The 10,366-nt window shown below is 36.4% G+C and overlaps 1 protein-coding gene across 1 annotated transcript in view; it reads right to left on the minus strand.

The window, feature by feature from the left end:
- The window catches only part of BRWD3 (bromodomain and WD repeat domain containing 3), a gene marked incomplete at both ends in the record, with an annotated part of 145,811 nt that overhangs the window by 8,890 nt on the left and 126,555 nt on the right, over window positions 1-10,366 (minus strand). The gene's annotated exons all lie outside the window — the stretch shown is intronic.

Consider the following 10,366-nt stretch of genomic DNA (forward strand, 5'->3'; position numbering starts at 1 on the left):
AAAAAAAAAAAAAAGGAGCCAAGAATATACATTGGGAAAAGACAGTCTCTTCAATAAATGGTACTGGGAGAACTGGAAATTCACATGCAAAAGAATGAAACTTGATCCATATCTTATATCATATATAAAACTCAAGATTAGGAATTCAGATGGTGGAGCACTAGTGGGACCCTATGTTTGCCTTGTCTTTGAACACAGCTAGATAAACATCAAATCCTTCTGAATGACCGAGAAATCAGTGAGGACTGAGAGAACAAACTGCACATCTAGAGGGGGGGAAAATGGCCACACTGTGGAAGGTAGGAGCTGCAGAGAGCTGATTTTGGGGAGAAAAGGATTGTGAGTGCTGTGAAAGGAAGCGAGCCTGATCATATAAAGAAGAGAGACAGACAGAGAGAGATAAAGAGAGAAAGCAGCATGTAGGGGATTGTACAAGAAAAACTCTTCGCCAAAACCACTGACTGGGAAAAGGGGAGGGGCTGATTATCACAAATTTTTATAAGTAGCAGGGTTCAAATCTGAAGTTTAAGAAGTTCAAACCATTACTGGGGTCATGCCTGGTAGGCTTAGTGGTACTCCTAGGAGGAAGGAACCTAGAGGGCAGACAGTGTGGTCTGAGGATATACTGGGTTGCACCAGGAGAAACTGCTCCCCTTCTTGAAGAGGTAGCACTGACCTTGAGACAAGAGACAGCAGAATGCACAGAGCAACTGATAATTAACATGGCAGCAGGGGCACCTGCTAAAGCTGCTAACCTATCAGCTGCATTTCACCTTAAATCCAGGGCCCTGTGCATGGTCATGCAACTGCTTTTCTGGGACAAAGAGGCACCAGACACAGCATGGCAAGACTCTCACCCAGAGGATCAGTGCAAGTCCATGCTGTGCTGGGTTCCAAAAATTTGCGGAGTTTTGAAACCCAGACAGTGTGCCTGAGATAAAAATTGCCGATGGCTGGGCAGATGGCTCAGACACAGGCAGGGTGAAAGCAAGATTCTAACGGAAGCCTGGGACACAAGAGGGGAGATTGTTTGCTCTTCCGTGAAGGCTTCCTGAACAGCAGCGAGCATGAACTCTCCTCTCTGGAGACAGCCAGCTCTGTAGTCAGCTAATGCCAATTTCCCCTGTTCAGCAGCAGAGACAGACTTCAGTGAGCATTACAGCACCCCTCAGGGGAGGTTGGAGCTGCTTACACCAAGCCCTGTGCCACTGTGCCCTGCAGGTGCACCATTACCAAGACAAGGTGGCCTGAGAACCAGTGCCAGCAGGCCCCTCCCCCAGAAAATGAGCACAAACTCCCTGCACTTATCAAGTCTACTGATCAGAGTGCTGCAAACCTTCAGCTACAGTGAAAACAGGATCAGGCTTATTTAAACAAGCAAATCAAAGCACACTTAGTTAAAACGCCACATACTTGACAAGGTCCAAACACTCCACACTGCAAAAAGGAGAAACTCTGCAGAGAACTGACCTGAAGGAAAGACCAGCCAAAGCACGAGAGCAGAGTGCAACTCTGAAACACTTTCTAAGGCACCAGGCCCTGGAGACAGTATATGACCTCTTCTTAATAAGGCCATTACTCCCAGAATTAGGAAACATAACAGACTTTCCTAACACACACACAAAAACAGGGACCTAGACAAAATGATAAGATGGAGGAATTCACACCAAAAGAAAGAACACGAAGAGGTCATGGCCAGGGATCTAACTGAAACAGATAAAAGTAATACGCCTGAACAAGAATTTAAAATAATAATCATAAAGATACTAGCTGTGATTAACAAAAGCATAGAAGACAGCAGATAATCCATTACTGCAGAGATAAAAGAACTAAAAGCTAGTTATGCTGAAATAAAAAATGCTATAACTGACTGGAGATCAAAATCAATGGGTGTAATGAAAATGAGGATGGACAAAGCAGAGGAACAAATCAGTGATATAGAAGATAAAATTATGGAAAATAATGAAGCTGAAGAGAAGAGGGAAAGAAGAGTATGGGATAACGAATATAGACTTAGGGAATTTAGGGATTCCATAAAGTATAATAACATTTGTATCATAGGAATCCCAGAAGAAGAGAGGGGAAAGGGGGCAGAAGGTTTATTTGATAAATAATATCTGAAAACTTTCCTAATCTGGGGAAGGAAATAGACATCCAAATCCAGGAGGCACAGAGAACTCCCATCAAATTCAACAAAAGCCAACCAACACCAAGATGTATCAGAGCAAAATATTTAAAATATAGAGATAAAGAGGGGTGCCTGAGTGGCTCAATTGGTTAAGCCTCCAATTATTGATTTCAGTTCAGGGCACAATCTCATGGTTTGTGGGATTGAGCCCTCTGTGCTGATAGCACAGAGCCTGCTTGGGATTCTCTCTCTCTCTCTCTCTCTCTCTCTCTCTGCCTGGCCCCTGGTCACACACACGTTCTTTCTCTCAAAATAAATAAAGAAAACATTTAAAAAATATAGACATAAGGAAAAATCCTGAAAGCAAGGGAAAAGAAATTCCTAATCTATAAGTGAAGACAAATCAGGTTCATAGCAAATCTCTCCAGAGAAACTTGGTAGGCCAGAGGGGAATGGCATGATATATTCAACATACTGAAGGGGAAAACATGAAGCCAAGAATACTTTATCCAGTAAGGCTGTCATTCAGAAGAGAAGGAGAGATAAAAGAGTTTCACCAAACAAAAACCAAAGGAGTCTGTGACCACTACACCAGTCCTGCAAGAAAAATTAAGGGGGACCCTTTGAGTGCGAAAGAACCAAAGAAACAAGACTAGAAAGGAACAGAAAAAATCTCCAGCTCAGTGAGTTTACAGGTAATACAATGGCACTAAATTCTTAACTACCAATAATTTTTCTGAATGTAAATGGACTAAATGTTTCAATCAAAAGATGAAGACCACCAGAATGAATAAAAAAAAAAATAAGTCCCAATGAATATACTGCTTACAAGAGATTTAATTTCGATGCAAAGACATCCCCAGATTGAAAGTGAGGAGATGAAGAACCATCTACCATGCTAATGGACATAAAAAGAAAGCAGAGTACCCACATTTATATCATACAAACTAGATTTGAAAGCAAAGACAAGAGACAAAGCAAGGCATTATATCATAAAACAGGAGTCTATCCAACAAGATCTAACAACTATAAATATTTATTCCCCCAACTTGAAAGACTCAAATATATGAATCAATTAATAACAAAAATAAAGAAACTCATTTATAATAATACAATAATAGTAGGGGGCTATAACATGCTACTCATAGCAATGGACAGATCATCTAAGTAGAAAATCAACAAGGAAACAATGGCTTTCTTTTTATTAATGTTTTTCTTTAATTTTTTAATGTTTATTTATTTTTGAGAGACAGAGACAGAGCATGAGAAAGGGAGGAGCAGATAGAAAGGGAGACATAGAATCCAAAGCAGGCTCCAGGCTCTGACCTGTCAGCACAGAGCCTGATGAGGGGCTCAAACCCATGAACCGTGAGATCATGACCTGAGCCAAAGTCAGACACTTAACTGACTGAGCCACCCAGGCACCCCGGAAACAATGGCTTTCAATAATACACTGGACCAGATGGACTTAACGGATATATTCATAACATTTTATCCTAATGCAGCAGAATACACATTCTTTCCTTTGTAATTTTTTTAATGTTTATTTATTTTTGAGAAAGAGAGATAGAATATGAATGGAGGAGTGGCAAAGAGAGTGGGGGAGACACAGAATCCAAAGCAGGCTCCAGGCTCTGAGCTGTCAGCACAGAGTCTGATGCAGGGCTTGAACCAACCAACCACCAAATCATGACCTAAGCTGAAGTCAAACACTTAACTCCCCTCTTCCCAGGCTTCCCACAGAATCCTGCCTTCACCATGTCTGTGTCCCAGCCATCTGCCTATCCAGCGCCACCTAGGTGCCCTGAATACACATTCTTTTCAAATGCACATGGAACATTCTCCAGAATAGATCACACATTGGGTCACAAATGAGGCCTCTAAGAAGTACAAAAATATTGAGGTTATATTATGCATATTTTCAGACCACAAGCTATGAAACTTTAAATCAACCAAAAGAAAAAATTTGGAAAGACCAAACCCATAATGCATGAAGGTTAAACATCCTATGGATTAACAAGAAAATTAAAGAAAAATTTAAAAAAATACATGGAAGCAATGGTAAATGAAAACATTACAGTCCAAAACCTTTGGGATGTAGCAAAGCTGGTCTTAAGAGGGAGTACATAGCAATATATTCTTACCTCAAGAAGCAGGAAAAGTCTCATATGCAATCTGACCTTACACCTAAAGGAGACAGAAAAGGAACAGCAAAGGGGCACCTGGGTGGCTCAGTTGACTGAGCATCCGACTTTGGCTCAGGCCATGACCTTGCAGTTTGTGAGTTGGAGCCCCACGTTGGGCTCACTGCAGTCAGTGCAGAGCCCATTTTGGATCCTCTGTACCACCCTCTCTCTGCCCCTCCCCTACCCATGCTCTCTTAAAAGTAAATACACATTTAAAAAAAAGAACAGCAAATAAAGCCAAAAACAAGCAGAAGACAGGAAATAAAGCAGAAATAAATTACATGGAAACAAACAAACAAAAAACCCAGAACAGATCAATGGAACTAAGATTTGTTTCTTTGAAAGAATTAATAAAATTGATAACCCTCTAGCCAGACTTATCAAAAAGAAAAGGGAATGGACCCAAAGAAATAAAATCACAAATGAAAGAGGAGAGATAGCAACCAAAACCATATAAATACAATTATAAGAGAATACTATGAAAACTTATATGCCAACAAACTGGGAAATATAGAAGAAATGGAAAAATTCCTAGCATCATGCAAACTACCTATAACTGAAAAAGAAAGAAATTGAAAATTTGAACAGACCCATAACTAGTACAGAAATTGAATCAGTAATAAAAAACCTCCCAACAACTAAAGTCCAGGGCCAGATGGCTTCCCAGGGGAATTATACCAGACATTTCAAGAAGAGTTAATACTTATTTTTCACAAAATGTTCCAAAAAATAGAAATGAAGGAAAGCTTCCAAATTTCTTCTACAAGTCCAGCATTACCTTGATTCCAAAAAGCAACAAAGACCCCACTAAAAAGGAGAATTACAGGCCAATATCTCTGATGAACATGAATGCAATAATTCTCAAGAAGATATTAGCAAATCAAATCCAAGAGTACATTAAAAAATTATTCACCATGATCAAGTGGGATTTATTCCTGGGTTACAGCATGGTTCATTATTCACAAATCAATCAATGTGATACACATTAATAAAAGAAATAAGAACCATATGATCCTGTCAATAGATACAGAAAGAACATTTAACAAAATACAGCATCCATTCTTGATAAAAACCATCAACAAAGTAAGGACAGAGGGAACACAACTCAGCTTCATAAAGGCCATATCCAAAGACCCATAGCTCAATGAGGAAAAACTATGACCTTTCCCCCTAAGGACAGGAACACAAAAGGGATGTCCTCTCACTATTGTTATTTAACATAGTACTAAATGTCCCAACCTCAGGAATCAGACAACAAAAAGAAATAAAAGGCATCCAAATTGAAAAGAAGTCAAGCTTTCACTACTTGCAATAACGTGATACTATATGTAGAAAACCCAAAAGACTCCACCAAAAAATTACTGGAACTAATATATGAATTCAGCAAAGTCACAGGTTATAAAATTAACATATAGAAATCTGTTGCATTCAGATACACCAATAATGAAGCAGCAAAAAGAGAAGTCGAGGAATTGATCCCATTTACAATTACACCAAAACCCATAAGATACTTAAGAGTAAACATAACCAAAGAGGTAATAAGATCTGTACCCTGAAAACTATAGAACATTTATGAAAGTAATTGAGGAGGATACAAAAAAATGGAAAAACATTCCATGTTCTTGAATTGAAAGAACAAATACTGTTAAAATGTCCATACTACCCAAAACAGTCTATACATTTAATTCAATCCCTATCAAAACACCACCAGCATTTTTTCACAGAGCCCAAACAATCCTAAAATTTGCATGGAACAACAAAAGACCCCAAATAGCTAGAGCAATCCTAAAAAAGGAAAGCAAAGTTGGAGGCATCACAATTCTGGACTTAAAGTTATATTATAAAGCCGTAGTCCTCCAGAGAGTTTGTATGGTACTGGCACAAAAAAAGACAAATAGATCAATGGAACAGAATAGAAAACCCAGAAATGGACCCACAAGTCTATGGTCAACTAATCTTTGACAAAGCAGGAAAGAATATTCAGTGGAAAATAGTCTCTTCAACAAATAGTGTTAGGAACACTGGACAGCAACATGTAGAAGAATGAAATCACTTTCTTATACCACACACAAAAATAAATTCTAAATGGATGAAAGACCTAAATGTGAAACAGGAAATCATCACAATTCTATAGGAGAACACAGGCAGTAACCTCTTTGACCTTGGCCAGAGTAACTTCTTACTAGACACATCTCCAGAGGCAAGGGAAACAAAAGCAAAAATGAACTACTGGGACTTCATCAAGATAAAAAAGCTTCTGTACAGTGAAGGAAACAATAACAAAACTAAAAGACAACCTATGGAATGGGAGAAGAGATTTGCCAATAACATAACCATAAAGGGTTAGTAGCCAAAATTTATAAAGAACTTATCAAACGCAACACACAAAAAATAAATAATCCAGTTAAGAAATAGGCAGAAGACATGAATATTTCTCCAAAGAAGACATATAAATGGCTAACAGAAATGTGAAAACTTGCTCCATATCACTCTTCATCAGGGAAATACACACTGAAACCATGATGAGATATTAGCTCATAATTGTCAGAATGGCTTAAATTAACAGTAGAGAGAAAAACGGGTGTTGGTGAGGATGCAGAGATAGGGCAACCCTCTTACACTGTTGGTGGGAATTCCAAGTGGTGAAGTCACTCCAGAAAACAGGATGGAGGTTTCTCAAAAAGTTAAAAATAGAATTACCCTATGATCCAGGAACTGCATTACTAGGTACTTACCCAAAGTATACAAAAAAAAAAAAACAGATTCAAAGGCACATATGCACCCTCATGTTTATAGCAGCATTGTCACCAATAGTCAGATTATGGAAAAGCCCAACGTCCATCAAATGATGAACAGATAAAGAAGATGTAGAATACATATAAACAATGGAGTATTACTCGGCCATCAAAAAGAATGAAATTTTGCCATTTGCAACAATGTGGATGGAGCTAGAGTATATTATGCTAAGTGAATTAAGTCAGTCAGAGAGAAACAAATACCATATGATTTCACTCATATTTGGAATATAAGAAAGAAAAATTATGAATATACGGGAAGGGGGAAAAAAGAGAGAGGGAAGCTAGAGAACAAACTGAGGGCTAATGGAGGGAGGTGGGCAGGGGATGGGCTATGTGGTAAGGGGTATTAAGGAGAGCACTTGTGATGAGCACTGGATATTATATGTAAGAGAGGAATCATTAAATTCTATACCTGAAATCAATTTTACCATATATGTTAACTAACTAGAATTTAAATAAAAAATTGAAATAAAAATAATAAATTCTATTATCTAAAACTAAAATACATACATACATGCATAAATGAATAAAACTCAAAATGGATTAAAGACTTGGACGTAATAAGACATGAAATCATAAAATTCCTAGGAAAAAAGACACAAGGGGTAAGCTCACTGACATTGGTCTTGGTAATGAATTTTTTTGGATTTTATCAAATCCAAAGGCAATAAAAAATAGCAAAAGAAAGGAAATGACTGGGACTATATACAACTAAAAAGCTTCTGCACATCAAAGGAAACCATCAACAAAATGAAAAGGCAACCTACTGAGAGAAAGTATTTGCAAATCTTGTATCCAATACCCAAAATATATAAAAATCCCATACAACTACATAATAAAAATGAAAACCCCATTACAAAATGGGCATTGGAACTGGATAGACATTTTTACAAATAAGAAATCCAAATGACCAACACTTAGTGAAAAGTGCTCAATATCACTAATCATCAAGGAAATGCAAACCAAAACCACAATGGATATCATCTCTCAGGTATCAGAATGAGTCTCATCAAGAAGACAAGAGAGAACAAATGTTGGTAAAGATATGGTGAAAAAGAAACCCTTGAACACTGTTGTTAGGAATGTAAACTGCTATAGCCACTATGGAAAACATTATGGATGTTCCTCAAAAAGGTAAAGATAGATCTATCATATGATCCAGCAATTCCACTTCTGGATATATATCCAAAGGAAATGAAAACAGGATTATGAAAGAGATAAAGTTGCATTCACATGTTCAATGCAGCATTACTAACAACAGCCAAGACAGGGAAACAACCTAAGCATTGTCAGCAGGTAGATGGATAAAGAAGATGTGATATATACAAAAAATGGAATATTATTCAGTCTTGAGAAAAAAGGTAAACCTACCATTTGTGACAATATGGGTGGACCTTGAGGGCATTATGCTAAGTGAAATAAGCCACAGAAAAACAAATACTGCATGGTATCATTATACATGAACATTTAAAAAAAGTCAAACTCACAAAAATATAGAATAGGAAAGTGTTTGCCAGGGACTGGGTGATAAGAGAAATAAGGAGAGATTGGTAAAAGGGTACAGACTTTCAAGAATATGAATAAGGTCTGAGTATCTAAGGATCTAAAGTAAAACATGGTGACCATAACTGACAAAACTGTACTGTATAATTGAAATTTGCTAAGAGATTAGAACATAAATATTTTCTATTCTAACACAAGTATGCTACTCTGAGGAGTAATTCTTGCTACATCAAATGTTGAGTCAAAATGCATTTATGTGACACAACAGATAAATTATCAGAAATAAAAATGACCATTTTTTCATTAGTTTCAGGAGACTATCTAATTGGCATATTTCCATTTTCCTTATTATGTAAATAGCATTTAACTCTGATAATACAATGTCCTATACCAATTACAGTTTCGTGAAAGAGTAAAAAACAACATTGGAACAGAGAACAAACTGATGGTTGTCAGAGGGAAAGGGGATGAAGTTGATGAGCAAAACTGGTGAAGGGGAATGCGAGATACAGGCTTTCAGTTATGGAATGAATAAGTCATAGGAATAAAAGGCACAGCATAGGAAATGAAGTCAGTCATATTGCAATAGAGTTGTATGATGACAAATGGTAGCTAAAATTGTGGTGAGTATAGCATAACATGTAGAGAAGTTGAATCACTATGTTGTATGTTTGAAATTAATGTAACATTGTGTGTCAACTATACTAAAAAAATTTTTTTTTAATGGGCAAAGGATCTAAATAGACATTTTCCCAAAGAAGATATAGATGACTGACTGGTACATGAAACACTGCTCAACATCAATAACCATCAGGGAAATGCAAATCAAAACCATAATATCACCTCACACTTGTTAGAATGGCTGTTATCAAAAAAAAAAAAAAAAAAATAAAGGGTTTTNTAAAAATAGATGGGCCTTAGCATTCTGCTAAGTGACAGAAGTCAGAGAAAATCATCTATAATCTCATATGTGGAATCAAAAAATTATTTATAGATACACAGAACAGACTGGTAGTTGCCAGAGATGGCATAGAGTGGGGGGCCAAAATAGGTGTAGTGGGTTAAAAGGTAAAAGCTTCAGTTACAAAATAAATAAGTCTTAGGGATATATTATAAAATTGTTAAGAAAATAAATTTTAAGTTATTATATGAAAAAACTACAACTATGGATGGTGACTAGTCTTAATTGGTGATTCTTTCACAATGTATACACATTTAGAATCATTTGTTGTACATCTGAAACTAATATAACATTATATGTCAATTATACCTCACTAAAAAGTAAAAAAAGAAAATAAAAACATTGAAGATTTACTATTCTAGATGTTAACAGTACAGACAATATAAACATGTAAAATATCTCTATACAATAGCCACTGAGTGTTTGAATCACTCATCGTTGGGGCAAATTATTTTCCACTAAAGACTTAGTGNNNAGCTTTTAATCAAAACTAGCTTTATGTAAATTGGGAATATGTCTGGGCAGGGAAATTAAGTATGTGAAGGTTTGCTGATAAGACTAATTTGATTTCATTAAGAGAAATTAGCTTATGTTATAAATTTCCATACTATAAATCAAATAGCAATTCCATGAAACTACTAGAAATGTAAACTTTAATACATGAAATTTTAAAATACTTTAATAATTTACATATATGGTATAGAAAACAAATTCCTATTAAAATTTCCAAAAACTAACTGTTCTTTTTAAATATTTAATGGCTTTTTTTTTTTTTTTTGCTTGGGAAAAC

Source organism: Crocuta crocuta, unplaced genomic scaffold, assembly GCF_008692635.1.
Source record: "Crocuta crocuta isolate KB4526 unplaced genomic scaffold, BGI_CrCroc_1.0 scaffold2236, whole genome shotgun sequence".
NCBI classification, from domain to species: Eukaryota; Metazoa; Chordata; class Mammalia; order Carnivora; family Hyaenidae; genus Crocuta; species Crocuta crocuta.